General features: G+C 37.5%; 1 long non-coding RNA gene across 10 annotated transcripts in view; it reads right to left on the reverse strand.

Annotated features, from left to right (window-relative positions):
- LOC106507649 overlaps nt 1-26188 on the reverse strand; it is a 372669-nt gene that overhangs the window by 309776 nt on the left and 36705 nt on the right. The window lies entirely within an intron of this gene.

A 26188-nucleotide genomic window follows, 5' to 3' on the forward strand; every position in this document is an offset into this window, starting at 1 on the left:
AGGGCACAGAAAAATATCCAAGAGATAATAGCCAAAAACTTCCCTTACTTGGGAAAGGAAACACTCACTCAAATCCAGGAAGTACAACAAGTACCATATAAAATAAACCCAAGGAGGAATACACCAAAACACATATTAATCAAACTGACCAAAATTAAAGACAAAGAGAAAATCTTGAAAGCAGCTAGGGAAAAGAAACAATAACATACAAGGGAACCCCAATAAGGTTATCAGCAGATTTTTCAGCAGAAACTCTACAGGCCAGAAGGGAGTGGCATGATATACTTAACGTGATGAAGGAAAAAACTTCCAACCAAGATTATCCTACCCAGCAAGGCTCTCATTCAGATTTGAAGGAGAAATCAAAAGCTTCACAGATAAGAAAAAGTTAAGAGAATTCAGCAACACTAAACCAGCTTTACAACAAATACTAAAGGAACTTCTCTAGGCAGGAAAGAAAAGATCAGCAACAGGAAACAAAAATTCCACAAATGACAAGGCTCACCAGTAAAGGTATATATACAGTAAAGGTACAAAATCATCCATGCACAATTATGCCACCAAAATCAGAAATCGTGTGAAGAAAAGGGTACAAACGCAGGACAATGGAGATGAACTTGCAATTAAGACCAACAACTTAAAACAATCTCATATATACATAGACTCTTATATCAAAACTTCAGAATAACTGCAAACCAAAAATCTACAATTGATACACAAAGAAAAATCAATTCAAATACAGCACTAAAGATAGTTATCAAACCAGAAGAGGAGAGAACAAGAGAAGAAAGAGGAAAAAAGAGCAACAAAAACAAATCCAAAGCAATTAATAAAATGGCAATAAGAACATACATATCGATAATTACCTTAAATGTTAATGGACTAAACACCCCAACCAAAAGACATAGACTGGCTGAATGGATACAAAAACAAGATCCACATATATGCTCTCTTCAAGAGACCCACTTCACTTCTAGGGACACATACAAATTGAAAGTGAGAGGATGGAAGAAAATATTCCATGCAAATGGGAATCAAAAGAAAGCTGGTAGCAATACTCATATCAGACGAAATAGACTTTATTTTTTTATTTTTTATTACTCAAATGAATTTATCATATCTGTAGTTGTATAATGATCATAACAATCTGATTTTACAGGATTTCCATCCCACAGCCCAAGCACATCCCCCCACCCCCCAAACTGTCTCTTCTGGAGACCATAAGTTTTTCAATGTCTGTGAGTCAGCATCTGTTCTTCAAAGAAGTTCAGTCTGTCCTTTTTTCAGATTCCACATGTCAGTGAAAGCAGTTGATGTTTGTGTCTCATGTATGGCTGATTTCACTTAGCGTGATAGTTTCTAGGTCCATCCATGTTAGACAAAATAGACTTTAAATTGAAGAATATTTTAAGGGACAAGGAAGATCACTACATAATGATCAAAGGATCAATCTAAGAAGAAGATATAACAATTTTAAATATCTATGCACCCAACATATATTCACCACAATATATAAGGCAACTGCTAACAACCTTAAAAGGACAAATCAACAATAACACAATCATAGTGGAGGACTTTAACACCCCACCTATAGCAATGGACAGATCATCCAGACAGAAAATCAATAAGAAAACACAGGGGAGTTCCCGTCGTGGCGCAGTGGTTAATGAATCCGACTAGAAACCATGAGGTTGCGGGTTCGGTCCCTGCCCTTGCTCAGTGGGTTAACGATCCGGCGTTGCCGTGAGCTGTGGTGTAGGTTGCAGACGTGGCTCGGATCCCGCATTGCTGTGGCTCTGGTGTAGGCCAGTGGCTACAGCTCCGATTGGACACCTAGCCTGGGAATCTCCATATGCTGCGGGAGTGGCCCAAGACCAAGAAATAGCAAAAAGACCAAAAAAAAAAAAGAAAAGAAAAAAGAAAACACAGGCCCTGAATGAAGCATTAGACCAGATGGACTTAATAGATATTTATAGGACAGTCCATCTAAAAGCAACAGAATACACATTCTTCTCAAGTGCACATGGAACATTCTCGAAGACTGATCACATCCTGGGCTACAAATCAATTCTTGGTAACTTTAAGAAAAATAAATCATATCAAGCATCTTTTCCAACCATAACGCTATACAAATGGATATCAACAACAAGAAAAAAAAACTGCAGAAAACACAAACACATGGATACTAAACAACAGGCTACTAAACAACTAATGGATCACTGAAGAAATCAAAGAGGAAATTAAAAAATACCTAGAAGCAAATGACAACAAAGATACCACACTCCAAAAACTATGGGATGCAGCAAAAGCCCTTCTAAGAGGAAAGTTTATAGCAATACAAGCCCACCTCAGGAAACAAGAAAAAGCTCAAATAAACAAGCTAACTTTACATCTAAAGCAGCTCAAGAGAGAAGAACAGACAAGACCTAAAGTTAATAGAAGGAAAGAAATCATAAAGATCAGAACAGAAATCAATGAAATAGAAATGAGGGAAACCATAGAAAAGATCAATGAAATGAAAAGATGGTTCTTTGAAAAGATCAACAAAATTGATAAACCCTTAGCCAGACTTATCAAGAAAAAAAGAAGACTCAAATCAATAACATTAGAAATGAAAAAGGAGAAGTAACAATGGACATCACAGAAATATAAAGGATCATAAGAGATTACTATATGCAACTATACGCCAATAAAATGGAAAACCTAGAAGAAATGGACAAATTCTTAGAAAACTACAATCTTCCAAAACTAAACTAAGAGGAAATAGAAAAGATGAATGGACTAATCACAAGAACTGAAATTGAAACTGTGATTAAAAAACTTCCAACAAACAAAAGTCCAGGACCAGATGGCTTCACAGGCGAATTCTACCAAACATTTAGAGAAGAGCTAACACCTGTCCTTCTGAAACTATTCCAAAAAATTGCAGAGGAAGGATACTCCCAAACTCATTCTATGAGGCCACCATCACCCTGATACAAAAACCAGACAAAGATACCACAAAAAAAGAAAACTACAGGCCAATTTCACTGATGAACACAAATGCAAAAATCCTAACAAAATACTAGCAAACCATATCCAACATTACATTCAAAGGATTGTACATCATGATCAGGTGGGATTTATCCCAGGGATGCAAGGGTTCTTCAATATCCGCAAATCCATCAGTGTGATACACCACATTGACAAACTGAAGAATAAAAACCATATGATCCTCTCATTTGATGCAGAAAAAGCCTTTGACAAAATCCAACACCCATTTCTGATAAAAACCTTTCAGAAAGTGGGCATAGAGGGAACATATCTCAACATAATAAAGGCCATATATTACAAACCCACAGTGAACATCATTCTCAATGGTGAAAAGCTGAAAGAATTCCTACTGAGATCAGGAACAAGACAAGGATGTCCACTCTCCCCACTACTCTTCAACATAGTTTTGGAATTCCTAGCCACAGCAGTCAGAGAAGTGAAAGAGACAAAAGGAATCTGGATTGGAAAGGAAGAAATAAAACTATCACTATTTGCAGATGACATGATACTATACCTAGAGACCCTTAAAGACTCTACCAGAAAACTGTTAGAGCTCATCCACGAATTTGGCAAAGTCACAGGACACAAAATTAATACACAGAAATCGATGGCATTTCTATAAACTAACAATGAAAGAGCAAAAAGGAAATTAGGGAAGCAATCCCATTTACCATCACATCCAAAAGAATAAAATACCTAGGAGTAAACCTACCTAAGAGACAAAAGACCTGTACTCTGAAAACTATAAGACACTGATGAAAGAAATCAAAGATGACACAAATAGATGGAAAGATATACCATGCTCTTGGATTGGAAGAGTTAATATTATCAAAATGAATATACTACCTAAGGCAATCTACAGATTCAATGCAATCCCTAGCAAATTACCAAGGACATTTTTCACAGAACTCAAACAAAATATTTCAAAGTTTGTTTGGAATCACAAAAGACCCAGATAGCCAAAGACATCCTGAAAAAGAAAAATGGAGCTGGAGGAATCAGGATCCCAGACTTCAGACTACACTACAAAGCAACAATCATCAAAACCATATGGTACTGGCACAAAGACAGACATATAGATCAGTGGAACAGGACAGAAAGCCCAGAATTAAATCCATGCACCTACAGCCAACTAATCCATGACAAAGGAGGCAAGAACATACAATGGAGAAAAGACAGCTTGTTCAATAAGTGAAAACTGGACGGCTGGTAAAACTGGATGGCCACATGTAAAAGAATGAAATTAGAACACTCCCTAACACCATACACAAAAATAAACTCCAAATGGATTAAGGACCTCAATATAAGGCCAGACACTATCAAACTCCTAGAGGAAAACATAGGCCAAACACTCTCTGACATAAACGACAGCAACATCTTCTCAGATCCACCTCTTAGAGTATTGACAAGAAAAACAAAAATAAACAAATGGGATCTACTCAAACTTCAAAGTTTCTGCACAGCAAAGGAAACCCTAAACAACACGAAAACACAACCCACAGAATGGGAGAACATCTTTGCAAGTGAATCAACTGACAAGGGATTAATCTCCAAACTTTATAAACACCTTCTGCACCTCCATACCAAAAAACCAAACAACCCCATCGAAAAATGGGCAGAAGATCTAAACAGACAGTTCTCCAAAGAAGACATTCAGATGGCCAAAAAACACATGAAAAGATGTTCAACATCACTCATCATTAGAGAAATGCAAAACCACAATGAGGTACCTACCACCTTACACCAGCCAGAACGGCCATCATCCAAAAGTCTACAAACAAGACGTGCTGGAGAGGGGGTGGAGAAAAAGGAACCCTAGTACACCACTGGTGGGATTGTAAATTGGTGCAACCGCTATGGAAAACAATATGGAGATTCCTCAGAAAACTAAAAACAGAACTACCATTGGATCCAGCAATCCCACTCCTGGGCATCTATCCAGAGAACTCCATGACTTGCAAAAACCCATATACTCTGATGTTCATTGCAGCACTATTTTCAATAGCCAAGACATGGAAACAACCTAAATGTCCATTGACAGAGGTGTGGATCAAGATGATGTGGTACATATACACAATGGAATATTACTCAGCCATTAAAAAGAACGAAATACCGGCATTTTTAGCAACATGGATGGACCTAGAAATTATCACACTAAGTGAAGTCAGTCAGACAAAGAGACACCAACATCCAATGCTTTCACTGATATGTGGAATCTAAAAAAAAGGACACAATGAACTTCTTTGCAGAACAGATGCTGATTCACAGACTTTGAAAAACTTAGGGTTTCCAAATGAGACAGTTTGGGGGCAGGAGGATGCACTGGGGTTGTGGGATGGAAATCCTATAAAATTGGATTGTAATGATTATTGCACAACTATAAATGTAATAAATTTTTTGATTAATAAAAAAAAAAAAGCTCACCACCAGAAGGCTGAGAAGTGGGGCAGATGATATCTAAATATTACATAATGCGGAGTTCCCATCGTGGCGCAGTGGTTAACGAATCTAACTAGGAACCATGAGGTTGCAGGTTCGATCCCTGCCCTTGCTCAGGGGGTTAAGGATCCAGCATTGCCGTGAGCTGTGGTGTAGGTCGCAGACGCGGCTCAGATCTTGCGTTGCTGTGGCTCTGGCATAGGCTGGCAGCTACATCTCCGATTCGACCCCTAGCCTGGGAACCTCCATATGCCGTAGGAGTGGCCCAAGAAATAGCAAAAAGACAAAAAATAAATAAATAAATAAATATTACATAATGCTTTATTGGGTTGTAGAAAGAAAACAATAGAAACAACTTTACTTGTTCTCTGTCCTTTGGTATGCTGACAGTTACTTCAGACCTAGCAAAGAGAAGAGAGGAATTCCCAGATTTTTACTTTTCTCCTTGATATCTTAAAGTCAAATAATGATCTAATAAATTTTGGAGTACCTTGAAAACATAAATATAAAAGATACAAAGCATTATTTGTAGTTATGCCAAAGAAATCAGATAGTTTCAATCTGACTAATAAGTTCTTGGGTTCCCACTGAAGTGCCAGATCTCTGGAATTATGGCTGTCCCAAAATTAAGAATGTTATACCTACAGAGTTTACATGTGTCTGCCTATCAAGTGTAACCTGCCCCACATCTATTGTCCTAGAATGATCTTCGTCTTTCTGGCAGGTGACAGAACATATCTCATCTTGATGTGCATGTGGACAGAGGTGAGAGACGCAAGTGCCAATGCATAGAGTAAAACCCTTGTTCCCAGTACTTTAGGAAAGAATCTATTATCAAAGGAGAGCTGCGAGAGGGTCAGCACTCTGGGTTAAAAGGCCTCAAATTTAGAGTTTTTAAATTATTTCCAAATCAAGACATATATATAAATGTTTTATCTGTATATGTCTCTTAGACATGTAATCAACATTCTGGGAGCCACAAGTGTTTATGGGTAGAGGATCATAACATCTCACAATGGAACCCCTCAGGACAAAGAATGAAGTTTACAGAGGCACTGTGATCTACCCTGTCTCTTCTAAACTGTTCTCTAAACCACTGCCCAAAAATTGTAAGTAACAATCATATTGTTTGGAGAAAGCTGAAGATTGGAAAATATCTTGTCATGCAAGAGTTTATTTAATTTTTTTTATTTTTTAAATGCACACTTTTGATGCAGGTTTAAAACATCACATTGGCCTTATCATATGTAGCTCTTGCAAAACACGTTGATTTTTGTCTTCTTTCAAATTACGCTGGAAAATGGAAGGGCCATAAATGTTGGCATCGATAAGAATATTCGGAACTGGGGCCAGAGATTTAATTTTGTTTTTTAGGGCCACACCCACGGCATATGGAGGTTCCCAGGCTAGGGGTCGAATTGGAGCTACAGCTGCCGGCCTACACCAGAGCCACGTCAGATCTGAGCCACATCTACAACCTACACCACAGCTCAAGGCAACACCAGATCCCTAACCCACTGAGTGACGTCAGGTATTGAACCATCTGCTATGGATTTGATTTGTGGCCTTCAGTAAGTTACCTAACCTCTGAGATCCTTACTTTCCTCAAAGTTAAAGCAAAAGAACTGAATTAAATCATTTAATAAACAGTTTTTTCTAAAGGTACATCATATACATCTTAACACACCTTAAAGACTCCCTATCCTCTTCAGTGCCTTGGGCCACATCTGCTACTCTCAAGGCCTCCCTTCATCACTTCAGCCTGAGTGAATCTATTTCAGTTCATGATTGCCCATAAGCTCTCTTTGTTTCCCAGTACTCCCACACTGTAGCCTTACCAGGAAACACTCTGGGCCCTCTCCCTCCTCACTCAACCCATCCAGTATTATCTAATGACATACATTTTTGACTTACGGCTGCTCTTGGGGTCACAAGGGTCCTTAAAAAGGCAAAAGATGAACACTGATAAACACCTCTACAATAAGGTAATGTAATTATGTAACAAATAAAACTCAAAGTTAGTTGTAGCAAAATTGAGGTTCTACCACCAGGTCCTGCTGTAATTTGAAAGGTGACTAATCATAATCCAGTAACTTCAACCACTTAACCCACTTATCTGTTATCACTTACCCCCTTATCTGACTTATGAAGTCATTTCCAGAATAAAATTCAATCATAGATAAGAAAGCACTTTTAAATATTTTTAAAATATGAACTAAAATATCACTAACACATACAGGGGGAGATAAAATAAAACACAGATCTTTCCAAGCAATGCTTTGCAAGGAATTCTGGCATCCATGAATTCCCCTAGGTGGATGGACCTGTCCTAAGAAGAGTCTCTTAAGGGATAACCCTGAGGTCAATTTTGAGACAGAACATGGCACAAAATTTGATTTGTCCACATTATTTCTCATTCCCAACAACTATTGCTTACAAAAGGTCATTTTTGGAAAGGTCAGGAAATGGAAATACATGCATCAGAAAAGACTGAAAAAGAGGATCTTCTTTCTCATAAACTCTACAAATGAGTACTTCAAGGTCCCAGTGAGAAAAGACCTTTAAACTCTCCCCATCTTCCACATCAGGATAATAACTGTGGGAAGGATGGGAAGTGCAGATCATATTTTAAGAAGCAATTGGGGCTGTAGAAGCAAGGAGAAGAATCTTGTTGTACTTTCCCACAAATGCTAGACAATTTTACTAATATAGATGCAGGGCCAGTTCTCTGAACATTTTTAAAGTAGACTGTGTTCTTACTCCCCCTCCATTCTTGAATATTTCCTTCTCCCTTTCTGGAGCCTCAATAGGCACAGAATGACATTGGTTACTCCTGGCTGCTCAAGGCAACATTGTGATTGCCCCATCAGCTCCACTCAACAGCTTCCACAATTTACTCGGTCCTTTGCTATTACATTCAGCAAGGCATGAAGCATAAAGAACAGCAACAACAAAAACCCTAAAATCAAAAAACGAAATAAACAGTGTTTGTCCCAGCTAGAGTACTATGATCTGTTTGAGACTAAAAAAAAAAAAAAAAAAAAACAGAAACAAAAGATAAGTATGGGGAATTCACAGGGGATACTTCAGGTGGCAAGTGGGAGGTTCGGCTTTAGGTACCAGTGGAAGAAGTCTATTATCACTGGAAGGAACAAAGAAGCATGGTTATGAATGAAAGGGCTGTGAAAATTTGATAGTGGACAGATGACTTAGTTGTATTATGATGCTTCTTATTTCTTTGGGAAATGAGGGCCCCTGGGGGGTCAATGGAGAGAGAAGCTGGGAAGGGATCTCAGAGTTGGAAAGCAGATGTAGTAGGGAGCTCCAGGAAGATGGCTGGATAGTTCTGAGGCCAGAGATTTGTGATCATAAATGCAAAGCAGGACCAGCTCACAACAGTTTGTCCCCAGAACTGCAGCCACAATTCAGGTACAGTCTGAAGAGGGTAAATAATTGTCCTGCCAGTTAAGTGAGATGGAGGGGAAGTATAACAAAGGAGTTGAGGCCGATGACAATGAATGTGATAGACCACGGAGTCTCTCCTGGGCAAAGAGAAAAGTGAGGATAAGGACACACTGCAGAGTAAAAAAGTGTTGGAGTCAATGCATTGGGAGTCTGCATGAGATAATAAAATGTTCAGGTGGAGCTCCTGGAGCAAAGAAGCTAGGAAGGAAAGCAGTAGAGAACAAAGTAGACTGCTTATAATCGAGTCTTCAAAGGTGCTACACTTACTGATGATGATGATGGAGTAATATTTTACAAGCTCTTTTGATCAAAGTCCTTAGAAAGAAAGGAATTTTACACAGATATGTAGTACACATACATTTTTTATTTAAAAAAATGCTGATCCTTAAAATATACTCAATTTTAAATTCTACTCCATTTCATTTAAACATTCTAGATAGCAAATTTTTTCAGCCTCACTGAGGCATCACAACCTGCAGTCTGTTCAAACACTGGTCTAGGATAGGTTCAATTGGGGTAACTAAGGTAGGATAGAATAAAATTATAGAATTGAAGAAAGTATGGACCTCAGGGTCTAGAGTGTTGAACTGCTATTGCAATCACCAAGAATAATGACAGAATTAGCAGTAAAAAAAGAAAAGAAAGAAAGAAACAAACAAACAAATAAAAGAAAAAAGAAAACTATCAGCCAGATGTGAAAACCTTGTATTAATTAATCTTTTCAATAAAAATAAAATATAAGTGAGTAAATTAATGGATAATGCATTACTCTTTACACATTTCAAATCCTTTTTGTAAGTTTACATGTGCAAACAGATTAAAATTAATTAATTAATTTTGTTAATAATTAATTTGTTATCTATTCATTTAACAAATACTTGAGAGGTTTTTGTGAGCCAAGAACTGTGCTAGTTTCTGGGTGGTTGTATATTATAGAGTGGGAAATACTTGGTTTCTACCCTTTCTACCCTCAGGTAAGTAATCTAGTTTGGAATAAAGACACGTAAACAATCACATAAGTAATTAAACAGAGTACCAAGTTGTGGTAAAAGCCTAGAATGCTAGCAGAGAGAACACTGGATTAGAAGTGGTACCTGAGGAATCCTCTTTGAAGTAATGATGTTTTGACTGAATCCCAAAAGACAAGTAAGAGATGGCCATTTGGTAAACCATTTTTATCTTTCTATACCTTACTTTCTTTTTGAAATGAAATAGAAAGGGCAGTTAGTGAAAACTCTTAAATTACTATTTTAGATACTTTCTCACACATTAATCCTTCAATCCTCACAACTACCCCAAAAACGTAATGTTCTCTCATTTATAAAGGATAAAACAAATGGGGTTGACCTTGACACAATGGTGATAGTAATCACCATCTCTAGGACTTGTCCCCTGAGTTAACAGTGGCAAGATTTTTCTCTGATGCACCAACATATGCAAAGCAGCTGCCTAGGTTTAAGAGACGGTTACGAGGTCATAGGAGAATATCTTCCAGTAACCATCTGGTCCTAATCCAATATAAACTCACATCTGTGCCCTCATTTACATCATGCTCTAGCTAAATCCAGCCAAATGATGGATGTTGCATTCCTTATTGGCTCTCATTCTTTCTAATCGATCAACCCCTATTGATTGTAATTAGGCACTAAATCTGGGAATAAAAAGATAGATTTATAATCCTTCTCCCTTCAAGCACTTACAAATTAATAAGGGAAGAGAAAACTAAACAGAAGTTTCCAGGCCAAACACGATGAGAAGTGCAGTTAAAGGTAACGAAAGGTTGCTACATGAGCACAAAAAGAAGGATGTATACAATATTCTAACTTTAGGGGCAAAGACAGAGTTTTACAGTCTTTTAAACAAATATCTTTTTTTTACCGTGGAGTCAATTTATTTTTTTTTTCATTTTTAAAAATGTATTGAAGTATAGTGATTCTGTACAGCAAAGTGATTCAGTTACACATATACACATATCCATTCTTTTTCAGATTCTTTTCCCACATAGGTTATCACAAACTATTGAGTAGACTTCCCTGTGCTACAAGGCAGGTCCCCACTGACCATCCATTCCACATACCATAGTGTGTGCACACGCCAGTCCCAAAGTTCCATCCACCAATCCATCCCTCCCTTCACCTTTCCCCTTTGGCAACCATAAGTTTAAACAAATTGTCTTTTGATACGCGTTCATATTTCAAATCCCCCCCAAAAAAAAAGTTCTAATATACTCCTGAAGGAGCATGCCTCTATCAAGAACTGCGATATTTGGAGTCCCTGTTGTGGCTCAGCAGGTTAAGAATATGACTAGTATCTATGAGGATATGTGTCTGATCCCTGGCCTTGCTCAGTGGATTAAAGGATCCAGTGTTGCTGTGAGCTGCAGTGTAGGTCACAGCTTGGATCTGGCATTGCTGCGGCTATGGCTATGGCTGTGGCAAAGGCCAGCAGCTGCAGCTCCTATAACTCCAATTTAATCCCTAGCCTGGGAACTTCCATATGTCACAGGTGTGGCTTTAAAAAAAGTGGGGGAAAAAAAGAATTGCAGTATTTTTTTTCCTTACCAGCATTTATTTTCCGTAATTTAAACTATACAAATAATAGAAATTTTTTCTTTTTCAAAAGTAAAAAAATGTTGATCATATTAGATATATTTTAAATGTTGATATTAAGTGTATTTAAATATATTTTAGACAATGTCAAAGAAATAAGAGAAGAAATAGCAACACTGAGTATTTAGACCAATGATTCTCAACTTCCCTCTTTAGAGTTTTCAGGAGCACATTTAAAACATTCTAATGTCCTGCCTCACCACAGACCAAATTATATCAGGATGGTGGGGTGAGAGTAGCATTCAGGGAGAAGGCATGCTTTTTTTTTTTTAACATACTTGCTTACTTCAATATACAGCAAGGGTTGAAACCCACTGAAAGAAATATAAGGCTTTTTTTTTTCTCTCTTCAGTTAGTCCATGGAATTTTCCCAATGGTACTTGGACTTTACTGCATCAATTCATGCTGAGGAAGGCTACTCATTTCTATTCACCAGCACTCATTGATAAAATATTACAATCACTTTTTTTTTTGACAAATAGGAAATTTATTCTATACGTTATCCCATTTTGTGTGGCTTTCATCTTTACTATTTAGTATTATCTATTACATTTCAATTTTTCTTTAAAAATTAGCACTATCTTAAATTGTTATATTATGCAACTAAAATTTATAAAGAAGGAAGCCTTATATACCATTAAATATTTTATATAGCATAATAAAAAGAATAACTTAACTGGTAAGAATAACAAAAATAATACACCCTCTGAAAATAAGTAAAATATGAAATGCATAAATTGGTTAAAAAAGTGTAACTATATAAATATGTCCTCACAATTTGTTACATCTTATTGATTCTTCAATACAGGCATTAAACCATTCTAGGTGATGTGATAAACAAGGCATTATAGATCTTACCTTGTACCATGTAGAGAAATGGTTATTAATAATACAATTGTAGAACTGTATTATTTAATTGTACAGTTGCATTATTTAATTATAATTACCATAATTTCTTTGATGGAGGGAAATCAGAATCAGATCTAAGACTTCAGCATTCCAAGAATGATGTCAAATGACCCCCTTCATGGTGGATTATGCAATTATTTACTATGAGATATATTTCTTCTCCAGAGATTCCTTGTTTGTGTATCAATTGTAGATTTTTGGTTTGCAGTTATTCTGAAGTTTTGATGTAAGAGTCTATATGTATATGAGATTGTTTTAAGTTGTTGTTCTCTTAATTGCAAGTTCATCTCCAGTGTCCCGCATTTGTACTCACCTCTTCTCATGATTTCTGATTTTGATGGTATAATTGTGCATGGATGATTTCATATCTTTACATATATATACCTTTACTGGTGAGCCTTGTCATTTGTGGAATTTTTGTTTCCTGTTGCTGATCTTTTCTTTCCTGCCTAGAGAAGTTCCTTTAGTATTTGTTGTAAGGCTGGTTTAGTGTTGCTGAATTCTCTCAGATTTTGCTTATCTGAGAAGGTTTTTATTTCTCCTTCAAATCTGAATGAGAGCCTTGCTGGGTAGAGTATTCTTGGTTGGAGGTTTTTTCCTTTCATCACGTTAAGTATATCATGCCACTCCCTTCTGGCCTGTAGAGTTTCTGCTGAAAAATCTGCTGATAACCTTATTGGGGTTCCCTTGTATGTTATTTGTTTCTTTTCCCTAGCTGCTTTCAAGATTTCTCTTTGTCTTTAATTTTGGTCAGTTTGATTATTAGGGTGTCTCGGTATGTTCCTCCTTGGGCTTATTTTATATGGTACTCGTTGTGCTTCCTGGATTTGAGTGAGTGGTTCCTTTCCCATATTAGGGAAATGTTCGGCTATTATCTCTTGGAATATTTTTTCTGTGCCCTTCTCTCTCTCTTCTCCTTCTGGCACCCCTATAATACAGATGTTGATGCATTTAACATTGTCCCAGAGTTCCCTGAGACTCTCTTCATTTCTTTTCAATCTTTTTTCTCTTTTCTGTTCTGCATCCGAAATTTCTTCTAATCTGTCCTCCACCTCGCTTATTCGTTCTTCTGCCTCCTGTATTCTGCTGTTAGCTGCTTCTAGTGAGTTTTTTATTTCAGTTATTGTCTTTTGCATCTCTTCTTGTTTAAGCTTTATATCTTGTATCTCTTTGGTTAGTGTTTCCTATAAGTTATCCATCTTTGCCTCCAGTTTATTTCCAATGTCTTGCATCATCTTCAGCATTGTCTTCAGCATCTAGACAGTCTAAAGTCTTTTTCCTGGAGGCTGAGAATCTCCTCATCACTTAGCTGATTATCTGGAGTTTTTTCTTTCTCCCTCTTCTGAGTTATAGTTCTCTGTCTTTGCATTTTTATAGGTGTTTGGTGTAGTGACCTTTTTCCAGATAATAGAGTTGCAGCCTCTCTTACTTCTGGTGTCTGCCCCCCTTGTGGCTGAAGTCGGTATGGGGGGCTTGCTGTAGGCTCCCTGATGGGAGGGGCTGATGCCTGCCCACTGGTAGGTGGAGCTGATTCTAATCCCTCTGGTGGGATTTGGGCTTTGTCTCTGGATGGGATTAGGGGCTGCTGTGTGCCTGAGGCTCTTTAGGTAGCCTGTTTACTGAGGGGTGGGGCTGTGATCCCACCTGGATTGTTGTTTGCCCTGGGGCTTCTCAGCACTGACTGACGGGTGGGGCCAGATTTTCCCAAAATGGCCACCTCCAGAGAAAGGCAACTGCTGAATATTCCCGAGAGCTTTGCCTTCAATGTCCTTCCCTCACAACAAGCCACATTCACTCCTGTTTTCCCAGGATGTCCTCCAAGAACTGCAATCATGTTTGACCTAGGTTCCTGTGGAGACCTCGCTGTGCCCTGGGACCTAGTGCATGTGAAAGTCTGTGTGTGCCTTTTAAGAATGGGGTCTCAGTTTCCCCCAGTCCTGTGGAGCTCCTGTGCACAAGCCCCACTGGCCTTCAATGCCAGATGCTCCAGGGGCTCTTTCTCCCAGTGACAGATCCCTGCACGTGAGGGTTTGATGTGGGGCTCAGAACTCTCACTCCTGTAGGTGAGTCTCTGTGAACCAGTTAGTTTTCAGTCTGTGGAGCTTCCCACCTGGGAGGTATGGGTTGTTTATATCACGAAATCACCCCTCCTACCTGTGGATGTGGCCTCCTCTTTTTCTTCTGGAGTAGGGTATGGGTTTCCGGTCCATTTGGGTGGAGATTGCTCAGTCTTTAGTTGTGAATTTTTCAAAATATTACAATCACTTTTCATCTCATCTTCTCGTGGTAAGTCTCTCTACCTGTACTTGATTATACATTTATTCATTCATTCAGTACAGCAGTCAACAATTCAACACCACTGAGCACTAACTCTGTGTTCAAGTCAGTGCTAAGAACAGACAATGATGAAGTCACAGTGACTGCCCTTAGGGACTCCTGGTCCTGAGGGACTTCCACTCTGATAGACTATAGAGGTATGAACAGGCAGGAATGAGGACTCAGGAAAGGAGCATTAACTGTACCTGGGCAAGGAACCAAAGGGGGCATCTCAGGCTTATCAAGGTAGATGATGCTTCAGCTGAGTATTATAAAAAGTGAAAAAGTGGTCATGAATTGTCAACTGTCAGCTCCCTAAAAGTCCATCAGTAAAACCTAAAGAGGAAACAAAGCTAAACTTATTAGATTTAGCACAACAAGGGATAACACCACCTTGACAACAGTTTAGTAATATCTCAGAAAAGTGAAGGCAGGGAAAGACAGAGGAGTTTGAGACCCGGGTTCAGTGCCTTTGAGGTGGTTTTAGGAAGGTAGGGGATTAGATGGAAAAGGGTAGAGTTTATGATATTATTGTGGATTGGCTTTGAAGCCAGTCTAGATGACGAAGATGTTTGTCTTGGTAAGTAAATCATTGTAGCTAGTTCATAGTCTTGTCTTCCAGGAGCGTGTATTTCCTAGAGAAAGTGGCTAAGTTATTTTTGCTTGTTCTCAGTATTATTTAATATAGGGACAAGGAAATAAGTCCAGTCCTAGTACTGTTTACCACAGGAATATGAAATTTTGGTTTCTGTACTCACTAAAGGAGATGAAGAAGTGGACAGAAGGAAACTGGGCAATGAGAGCAAAATGTGCAAAGACAAAGCAATAAAACAGAGTATGCTCTAAAAATATCTCTCTTCTTTCTGAATCGAGTCCAAACTCTTTAACTTGATGTTTAACACCTTCTAGTATGTGACGCAACTTACATCTTAAACATTATTTCCTAGTAGTCACCTATAATGCAACCAAAAAAATTGGCCACCATTCCTAATCTTTTTGTGTCTTTGCAGCACTATTTGTGCTTCTTCACATAATAGGGATCAAATCCCAGCAATTTACCATAGATAGATACTATGGAAAACCTTCTAGTACTAGGGAAAAGACTGCTTGCACCCAAGGAACTTACATATTTTCAGATATGTTATGAAGGGAAATACTGAGCAGTGTGATAGAGGGCAATGGGGTTTTGAAGACGCAGTCTTTAAAAAGATCTCCACCCTCTTTGAGGAAAGGGACCATAATTATGCATTTTTGTGATACGTACAATATTTTTCTGACATTATTGACACTGAAAATCAGTGAGCGAATGAATGAATAGATAAGATACCGTGTTACTGCAGAGAATGTACCTTGACTGGTTTTTATACAAAAGATTTCCTATGACTTTTAAAAGTCATCTTGATGGCAACTTTAAAAGATTATGTTAAAATCTGAATAAATTGTTAATTTATAAAGATAAATTGTTAATATAATTAAATAATTAATATAGTTAGTATAATTCTACATTATATAATTTAATGCAACTGTTAATAATACATAGGCAGTTATAATTTTTTCGTTAACAGATGAAGAAATGATGTTTTGTGTCTGAGAAGTCTCTGTTAGAGCCTTTTAGGGGAGGCTTATCTTGCTGATAAAGAAGATAAATTGTTCCTAAAATCAATTACAGTTACACAATATTTAATATATTCCCCCCAAACTGATGTAACTTATATATACCCTTTCTCTCAGGCTTACAGTAAGATTAATAGTCTCTTCTTCACAAAGCAATAAGCTCATTACTCTAACTGCTTTTTCTGGCCAAAAAAACAATCACATTTTCCCAAAAATAATACACAATGAAGAATGCACCTTTGTGTTTACATGCGAGACTAATAGAACCTGGCTTCAATTATCTGAATGCTAACAATTTTCCAACCCTTACAAAAAAAATTAATTTATCTCTGCCAATTCTTTCTTCAACTCCATCTTTAGACAGGCTTTTAAAGAACTATACATACAAATACTGAACAATAACTATGTATCAGGCACCACACTAAATACTTCATGTCCATTATCTTATTTCATTCCCAAAATACCATAAAGGGGTAGGTACTATTTTAATTCCCTATTATATGTAAGAAAACTAAAGCTCAATGAAATTACTACATATGCCTGCCTGAGTATATTACATGTAAGAAAACTAAAGCTCAATGAAATTACTACATATGCCGGCCTGAACATAAGACAACCCAGAATGTCATTATATAAGATAACCTTTCAATAACCAAATTAGAATACAAACACACTAAAAATGAGGATAAGAGCTGGACTGAATATATGTATACTGACAAGAAGGTAAACTTTAAAAGTCAAATATGTGCATATTTGATTTATTTTTACATATTTATTTTAAATCACATACCCTGTAAATTAATGCATTATATTAAAAATATTATTTTCCACCCTCAGATGTCATGATAAAATTTCATTTAAACTCTTAACATCAAAATCTCATATATCACTAGAACATTTTTCTTTTTTATTTTCTAGGGCCACACCTGCAGCTTATGGAGGTTCCCAGGCTAGGGGTCTAATAAGAGCAACAGCTGCCAGCCTATACCAGAGCCACAGCAATAGGGGATCCGAGCCACATCTGCAACCTACACCACAGCTCACGGCAACGCCGGATCCTTAACCCACTGAGGGAGGCCAGGGATCAAACCTGCAACCTCATGGTTCCTAGTCAGATTCGTTAACCACTGAGCCATCACAGGAACTCCTAGAACACTCTTCTGAGACAAGTAACAGTTTTCCAGAAACAACATTCATATGAAAGTTCCCCAGAGAACAAATAGGAGTTAGATATATTTAGATGATAGATGGATGGATGGATGGATGGATGGATGGATAGATAGATAGATAGATAGATAGATAGATAGAGATTTATCATAAGGAACTGGCTCACGTGATTATTTGGGTAAATCCAAAATCTGCAGTATAGGTCGATGGTATGGGAGACCCAGGGAGAGCAGCTGTTTCAGTTGCAAGCCATCAGGGAGGAAGAGGAAGATGAAATCAGTAGGCAGCTGGCTACTCTCAACCCGGGGAAGGATCAGTCTTTTTTTTTTTTTTTTTTTTTTTGTCTTTTTAGGGGTGCACCTGTAGCATATGGAAGTTCCCAGGTTAGGGGATGAATCAGAGCTACAGTTGCCAGCCACAGCCACAGCCACAGCAATGCCAGATCCGAGCCACATCTGTGACAAATCAGAACTACAGCTGCCAGCCACAGCACAGCTCACAGAAATGTCAGATCCTTAACCCACTGAGTGAGGCCAGGAATCGAACCTGCATCCTCATGGATACCAGTCAGATTCCTTTCCACTGAGCCATGACGGGAACTCCAGATCAGTCTTTTTGTCATAGTCAGACTTTCAACTGATTGGATGAGGCCACCTACATTATGAAGGATAATCTGCCTTTTTCTACTGATTAAACTGTTACTACAATATACTGTCAAAGTCTATCAATTAAATGTCCATCTCATCCAAAAACACTCTCACCAAACACCCCAAAAAATGTTTGACCAAATATTTGTGCACACTATGGTCCAGTCAAGTTGACAAAATTAACCATCCTACCGTCTTAACAAGTTGTTTGAGATACAACACTTTTTGAATATGTATATAAAACATACAGTCACAATAAATCCTATCTCAGGGCATAAAAACAGACTAGCGGAGTTCCTGTCGTGGCGCAGTGGTTAACATCTCCCTGCCATTATAACATCATCTCCTAAGGAAAATCCAAATCCAAGCTATTTCTTCACCTCTTTTTTGCTATGTCCACTAGGTATTCTCCATAAGCTTCCTAAACCAGCACTGACAGAGATCATTTAGAGTTAATGTGACTCAATGCAACAGCAGCAAAAGCATTATACTTCTGATGCTTTGCCATTTTCAAGTCCAAGTTCATAGTAAAATGGATACTTTCACAATGTTCAGCAAAATGTGACTTAGGATAAATAGAAAAGTCTGTTAATAAAGACAGATGAGGAAATGACAAGAGATAATAAAATTGTTAGACAAGGACTTAAAAAACAGTATATACATATACACACACCTATATGTCCTCATTATGTTCAGGTATTCCCTAAATCCTTGAGCAAAGAACACATGAACAGAATGAGAAATGGTAGAAATACCAAAGAACTGAATGGTACTCATAGAGCTATGAATACAATACCCAAAAGGAAAAATTCATTGGATGGGTTTAAGAGCAGATTAGACACTGCAGAAGGAAAGATAAGTGATTTTTAAAAACATAGCGACAGAAATTATTCAAGGTGAAGGATGAGAAAAAAGTTTCAGCTCCACAAATTCTAAACACATCAACATTCCCTTACTGGGATCTCTGTTTCCTCTGCCCAGCAAGACCACCGCTTTTTAGGCTCTACTCCTTTGTGCCATGCCTTGGAAAGGCAGAAAGGTGGAAAACCTGGATAAATGTCAAGTTCACTTCTAGTATTTCCCTCCTGTAGAGGATGCCTACTCTGCTCTGCAGGTTGCCCGTGTGTGAAAACAATCGCTTTTTATATTTTGTCCAATTTTACAGTTATTTGTTATAGGACAAGACCCATCCCATTATTCCACTCACATCAAATCATTCCATTTTTTTATGAGCCATCCTCCAGCCTGAGATCACTTTCCCAACCTCCTCTTCACCTTCAAAGTCTAACTCTATTTTTTTCTGTTCTTTGATATAAACATTTGCTCTCTCCATAAACATTTACAGGTTTATCACCTCACTTGACATTTATCACATGTACTGGAAGCAGGAATCTGGGAAGAAAATACTATAGTTTATAGTACTACAATTTTTTAGAATCATCTTCTCCAAAACTTTTCCTCAAATTATCTAAATCTTATAATAAATATCATTCCCTGGCAAAGAAAACACATGCTATAACACCTATGAAAATTACCATTCAAATCAGGTGCAATATATGTAATAACATCCACTTTCATATAAACATTTATATATTTAGATCCCATGCATATACTGTATATATAAATGAGGTCTAATTTATATATACAGTATATGCATGTATTTTTAAACTATATTAAACTCTGAAATAAACTCCAACATACTTAGTCAAATGTGTTATGCACCAAATTTCTGATGTATCAGAGGATACCAACTAATTAAGGGCTGCCAAACTAACGTGCCTTTGTTTACTGTCAGAATACAGATCCTCCTGCCAACTCTATGTACTTATTGTCTTCTAAGTATGTAACTAACTAGTCTTTGTATTGTTCTTTTTACAAATTGTGTATATTTGCTTCTATAAAACTTTACAAGCAAGTCACTGTTACTCACTGGGATGAATCAGAAGTTTCTTCATATACTACAGCTGAAGCAAAACTAAAGAAATTAAACGGAAGCTGAGACTAACAGACTATGACGACTGCCATCCTTAAAACCCAATGTCAGGTTATTGAATCCATCAAGACCCTCTCATTTATCCCATTAATTGGCTTATTTCAAGTAAGTTCTAGAATTTTCAATTGTTTGAACCAACCATTAATAAAATATGGAACTAGAGAGTTCACACTAAGTAAAGTCAGAAAAAGAAAGACAAACACCATATGATATCACTTACATGTGGAATCTAATATATGGCACAAATGAACCTATTTACAGAAAAGAAACAAACACATGGACATGGAGAACAGACTTGTGGTTGCCAAAGGGTAGGAGGAAGGAGTGGGATGGACTGGGAGTTTGGGGTTAGTATTTGCATTTGGAGTGGATAAGCAATGAGGTCCTGCTGTATGGCACAGGGAACTATATCTATCATTTGTGATAGAACATGATAGAAGATAATATAAGAAAAACATGTGTACTGGGTCATTTTCTGTACAGCAGAAATTGACAGAATAATGTAAATCGATTATAATTAAAATTTTTTAACAAATAAAATATTGCTTTTATAAGTTTTATATATTACATGTCCAAGGATGACACCTTTTTTTTTTGGCCTCCAGATGGCATACGGAGTTCCTGGGCCAGGGATAAGATCCTGTGGCAAGACCGGATACCTTAATCCATTGTGCCAGGCCAGTGATCATAACTGTGTTCTGGCGCTGCAGAGGCACCACCAATCCCATTGCACCACAGCAGAACTCCTGTATCATTTTTTATTAAAGATAGTTCCCTTCCAAAAATTATTTTGAAAACTACCATTTAAGATGAACATAAAGCTTCAATGTTCAACATTAGACCTACTCTGGCCCAAATAGTTTGCTTTGGGAGTTACCCTTGTGGCACAGTAGAAATGAATCCGATTAGGAACCATGAGGTTGCAGGTTCAATCCCTGGCCTTGCTCAGTGGGTTAAGGATCTGGTGTTACTGTGGGTTGCAGACACGGCTCAGATCTGATGTTGCTGTGGCTGTGGCGTAGGCCAGCTGCCAGAGCTACAATTCGACCCCTAGCCTGGGAACCTCCATATGCCATGAGTGTGGTCCTAAAAAGCAATAGATAAATAAATAAATAAATAAATAAAAATAGTTGCTTTGTCCTGGGCCTTCCTGTCTTTTTCTTGCCCTTCTGTAGTCTCCTTCCCCCATTTCTACCTCCAGTGACAGGCAGAAAAGCTATTTTCATACCATTTTCCTATCATTTATAATAACAGTATAAGTATAACAAAATTTAATATTTCTCTATTAGTAAACATTCACTTTGTTTTCAATATTTCTTCATTATAACGAATACTATCATAAAGACATTCGGGACTATAAATTCTTTTCTTTTTTAGATTATTTTCTTATGGCACACTCAAAACAATGGAATATTAGATTAAAACTACTATTATCTGTTCCTTAAAAGACTTTTAGCAAATCATTTCAGTAGGTAATGAGAACCACTTCAAACTGAAAGCAAATACTATCTTACGTCATCTGCTCAAATTTAATTTCACAGAAGAATCTCTGCCTTTTAAGTCATAGATATGAACCTGTTAGACATTTGTTTTGCATCCCTTGCTCCAGGGAACTTCCCTCACCTCCCCACTACCCCAAGGCTGGGGTTATGTTCCTTCCTGAGTGCCTTCTGGGGCCTCTTTACTTTTACTTTTTATGGCACTAACTGTTTCATAATTGCTTCTTCATGTTCGCCTCATCTCCAGATTACATGTACCTGCCACCAGAGGCTTTACTTTGTTCACAGATATATCCCTCAGAACCTGGAACAGTGTCTGGCACAAAGCAAAGATACTATAATTTTTGCTGAATTAATTAGTTATCTTTATTAAGGAAGTGACTATCCTTTTCCATGTCCTTGAAAAACCTAGGTTTTGTTGTTTTGTTTTGTTAATTTTTGTCCTAGCAAGTACAGCAATGCCTAGCATACTTCCTGGCACACAGACATACAAAATAATACATTTTGAATGTAGTAATTAACCAATTCATTCACTTTTAAAAAGGACATGATATTACAGAACAAACCAAATCAGATCAGGTATACTGTTTGAGGACCTGGGGATTAGAAAGTGATCTAGCAGTCAGGGTATACATCTGCCTATTTGACGTATGCAGGCAGACAGAATTCACATCAGCCTATCTGCATTTCTGGAGTTTCCTTCATGGCTCAGCGGTCAACGAGCCCAACTAGGATCCATGAGGATTCGGATTTGATCCCTGGCCTCGCTCAGTGGGTTAAGGATCTGGCCTTGCTATGAGCTCTGATGTAGGTCGAAGATTTGGCTGGGATCCCACATTGCGATGGCTGTGGCTTAGGCCAGCAGCTATGGCTCTGATTAGACCCCTAGCCTGGGAACTTCCATATGCTATAGGTGTGGCCCTAAAAAGCAAAAAAAAAAAAAAAAAAGCATATCTGCATTTCAGACCTGAACCTACCATTGTCTGCATGACCTTAAGCAAGGCCTTTATGCTTCTTGGTTTCAGTTTCCCCATGTATACAATTATGCGGTTAGACCAGATAATCAGTATGTGTTCTTCTAGTTCATTTTAACTTTACTTTGGAAGGGAATTTATTGAGTTATAATCAAGATAATGTGACACACAGAGCTCGATAACCTGAAATTGAGCTGAAATTCTGATTTATTTTGTCTTAACTGTAATTTCTTAATTACATTTCTTTGAAAAAACATAAACTACTTGGGAAAGCCTGAGGTAAAGTTAGATGACTGTCCACTGGTAAGAGACAGTAAATCTGTGTGCCCCTAATGGTAATCAGATGAGTTACTTGGGCCATGATTATTTCTTTGTTCTGGTGGGGAGGTGGTTATTGCAGTTGTTGCATAATCAGCCAACATTAAAGCTCAATGTAGCACTTTCAAGATTCTAAAAGCCTTTTCAGATACAGAGCACAAGGAATTGTATATCAACAGTTATTTAAAAAAAAAAAAAAGTAGGGTACTCCCCATACCCATCTCCTTTTGAAAGGCCCAAGTCTAGACACCTTTTAAGACTCCAGGGATAAACCAAATTATCTAGGAATCTAATAGTTTTGCTCCTACAATTTAGTCCCTATTGGAAATGGCCCTAATCCCTCAGTAGACTAATTATTATATATTTGCCCAATTGAATGTGCTAGTCTTGGGAATGGTAAGGGAATAACTATATTCCTCCATCTTCCCCTGGTTTCTCCTAGAGATAAGGCATGAATGTATCACTTGGAGTGCAAGTCAGTAATTGGCGGTGCAAGAGGGAAGCCCACAGCCAGGTCAGGAGTGATGGGACAGGCTTACATGCTAGAGGAGAGCTCAGAGAGGGCTCAGGGAGAAAGGGAAGACTAGGTGTTGTGCTTAGTAGGCTAGAGGACATGGCCTTTTGAAAGGAGATGAATCATTTCTACCCACATTCCACAGCTTCAGCTTCACTGCAGGGGAGACCAAAAAATATAGCTCTAAAGTGGGTCCAGAAAGAGAAAATTATGTAGCACTGTCACTGATACCCACTATAAGCCTTAGTCCCAAGAAGAAACATGAAATCTCAAAAGCACAACTCTATGAGACTTATTGTTAAAGTTTTTCTAACTGAAAAGACTTGGAAATTGATTTCCCAATGATTTTCCTAGAGCCTAAAAAGGTAAGAGAAGCAATGTATTGATTCACACTTATATACTTATCCTCCCTTTTCATCCACACATACCTTCACTCAACAATATTTCTTTTATTCAAGGAAAAACATATCTGATTTTTCCATGAAATAATGCATCTTAAAGGCTGTCCTACATCTATATCTATGTATGCACATAGTACAGAACTATCTCAATCATTTTAATAGTTATTCACTGCACTTCCCTATTAAGTCAGGTTGCTTCCAGAGGACATACTTAAATAAGTACATCTTTAAATACATATGTAGTTATATATAGGTAATACAGATTCCTAGAGGCAAACAGAATTGTTGGGTTCAAAAGCCAAAAGTTAATGTTAGTACATTGCAGGGATCATTAACTCAACCAAGATGATGTTACGTATTTTCTAACTGGTTTTGTTCTGCCCTAATTGTTTAACTTTCATCGTCTTTTTGTGCAGTATTTTATAATAAGAAACTATTATGTACCTTGGCAGCTAAGATGTTCATAGCAAATGTCAGGTCTAGAAGTAGAAATGAAAGCAAAGGCTGTAAGGAAAAGGAGAATGATAGAGAAGGAGAAAAAAAATCAGTTTAAAAAAGTGAAAGAGGGAGTTCCCATCATGGTACAGCGGAAACAATGGATTAGGAACCACGAGGTTGCAGGTTCAATCCCTGGCCTTGCTCAGTGGGTAAGGATCCAGTGTTGCTATGAGCTGTGGTGTAGGTTGCAGACATGGCTCGGATCTGGCGTTGCTGTGGCTGTGGTGTAGGCCAGGAGCTGTAGCTCCAATTGGACCCCTAGCCTGGGAAACTCATATGCCATGGGTGCAGCCCTAAAAAGTAAAAATAAATTTTTTTAATTTAAAAATTAAAATGTGAAAGAGGGAGGAAGGGAAGAATGGAATAAGGGGAGGAAAAGAAAAAAATACAGATAGACAAGCAGAAATTCAGAGAGGAAAGCAGGAAGGACCCCTTGGAAAATCGAATGATGTTTTCAAATTATGTTTCCAAAGCCAGATTAACATTGACACAAAAACCCAAGAAAGAGAGACAGTACAAAAACAAAAAAACTACAAACCACTATCATCTGGGAAATCACCCCTCAAATCCTAAATGAAACATTGGCAATAAAATACAGCAATATATTAATGAACAATTTTCCATAATCCAGTGAGATTCATGCCACAATAAATCCAGTATCTAGATTTCCTAAATACCTCAGTATCCTCACTACCAGAATAGAGCTTTGCACTTTGAATAAATATGTACTAAGTTGATGCATAAATGCATGAATAGCAAAAATATTTAAATATTTAATATAATATTTAAAATATTTAATATAATTCACCATATTAATAGATTTAAGGAGAAAAATTATGTGATCATCTCTATAGATGCCAAAAAGGCATTAATAAAATTCAGCATATATTCCTGATTAAAAAAAAAAAACAACTCGATAAAATGAGATCCTAACTTAACATTGTTTTAGATAAATCAATTGAGAAACAACTAAAAATTCATAAGAAGCAGTAACAAAGCTCCTTAAGGTGATCTCACAAATTAACTGAAACTTCCAATTTCTTTATGTTCTACTAGAATTTCAGGATAGTATGATAAATATATATATATGATATATATATTATTAGAAGCTATGTTGTTTTTTAATGAGAAAAGAATTATGTGGTTTAAAGAATAAATGTTGTTCTAATGCACAGAGCAAGATGAAAGTTACATGCATATTATATGGATGAAATCAAAGGAAGTTCTTGCTATCACTTCCAAGTATTCATGCTTAGAACAAAGTAAATGCAAAGTAATTTCTTAGTTTAATAAAAATGAAAGCAGTGTTTCTTCATATTTGTTTTATGTTTAATACTATTGCCTCTTATTTGGCCCAAGTCAGGGCCAAAGCCTTGAAACGACCCCCATTACTGGCAACATACTGGCAGTAGGTGTAAGTAGAACACCCTAGGAAGACTGCTGTGTGAATCTCGGGAAGACAGCCTGTGAGATAAAAAACAAATCTAATAGAAAATATGTCAGGGAGTTCCCGTTATGGTTCGGTGGGTTAGGAATCCTACTACTATCTACGAGGATGCAGGTTTGATCCCTGGCCTCGCTCAGTGGTTTAAGGATCCAGTGTTGCCACAAGCTACAGCATAGGTCACAGACATGGCTCAGATCTGGTGTTGCTGTAGCTGTGGCATAAGCCTGCAGCTGCAGCTCCAATTCAAACCCTAGCCTGGAAATTTCCATATGCTACAGGCGCAGCCTTAAAAGAAAAAAAGAAAAGAAAAGAGAAAAGAAATCACCACAAATTCAGCTTTGGAGT

This window comes from Sus scrofa, chromosome 6, assembly GCF_000003025.6.
Source record: "Sus scrofa isolate TJ Tabasco breed Duroc chromosome 6, Sscrofa11.1, whole genome shotgun sequence".
Taxonomy (NCBI): Eukaryota; Metazoa; Chordata; class Mammalia; order Artiodactyla; family Suidae; genus Sus; species Sus scrofa.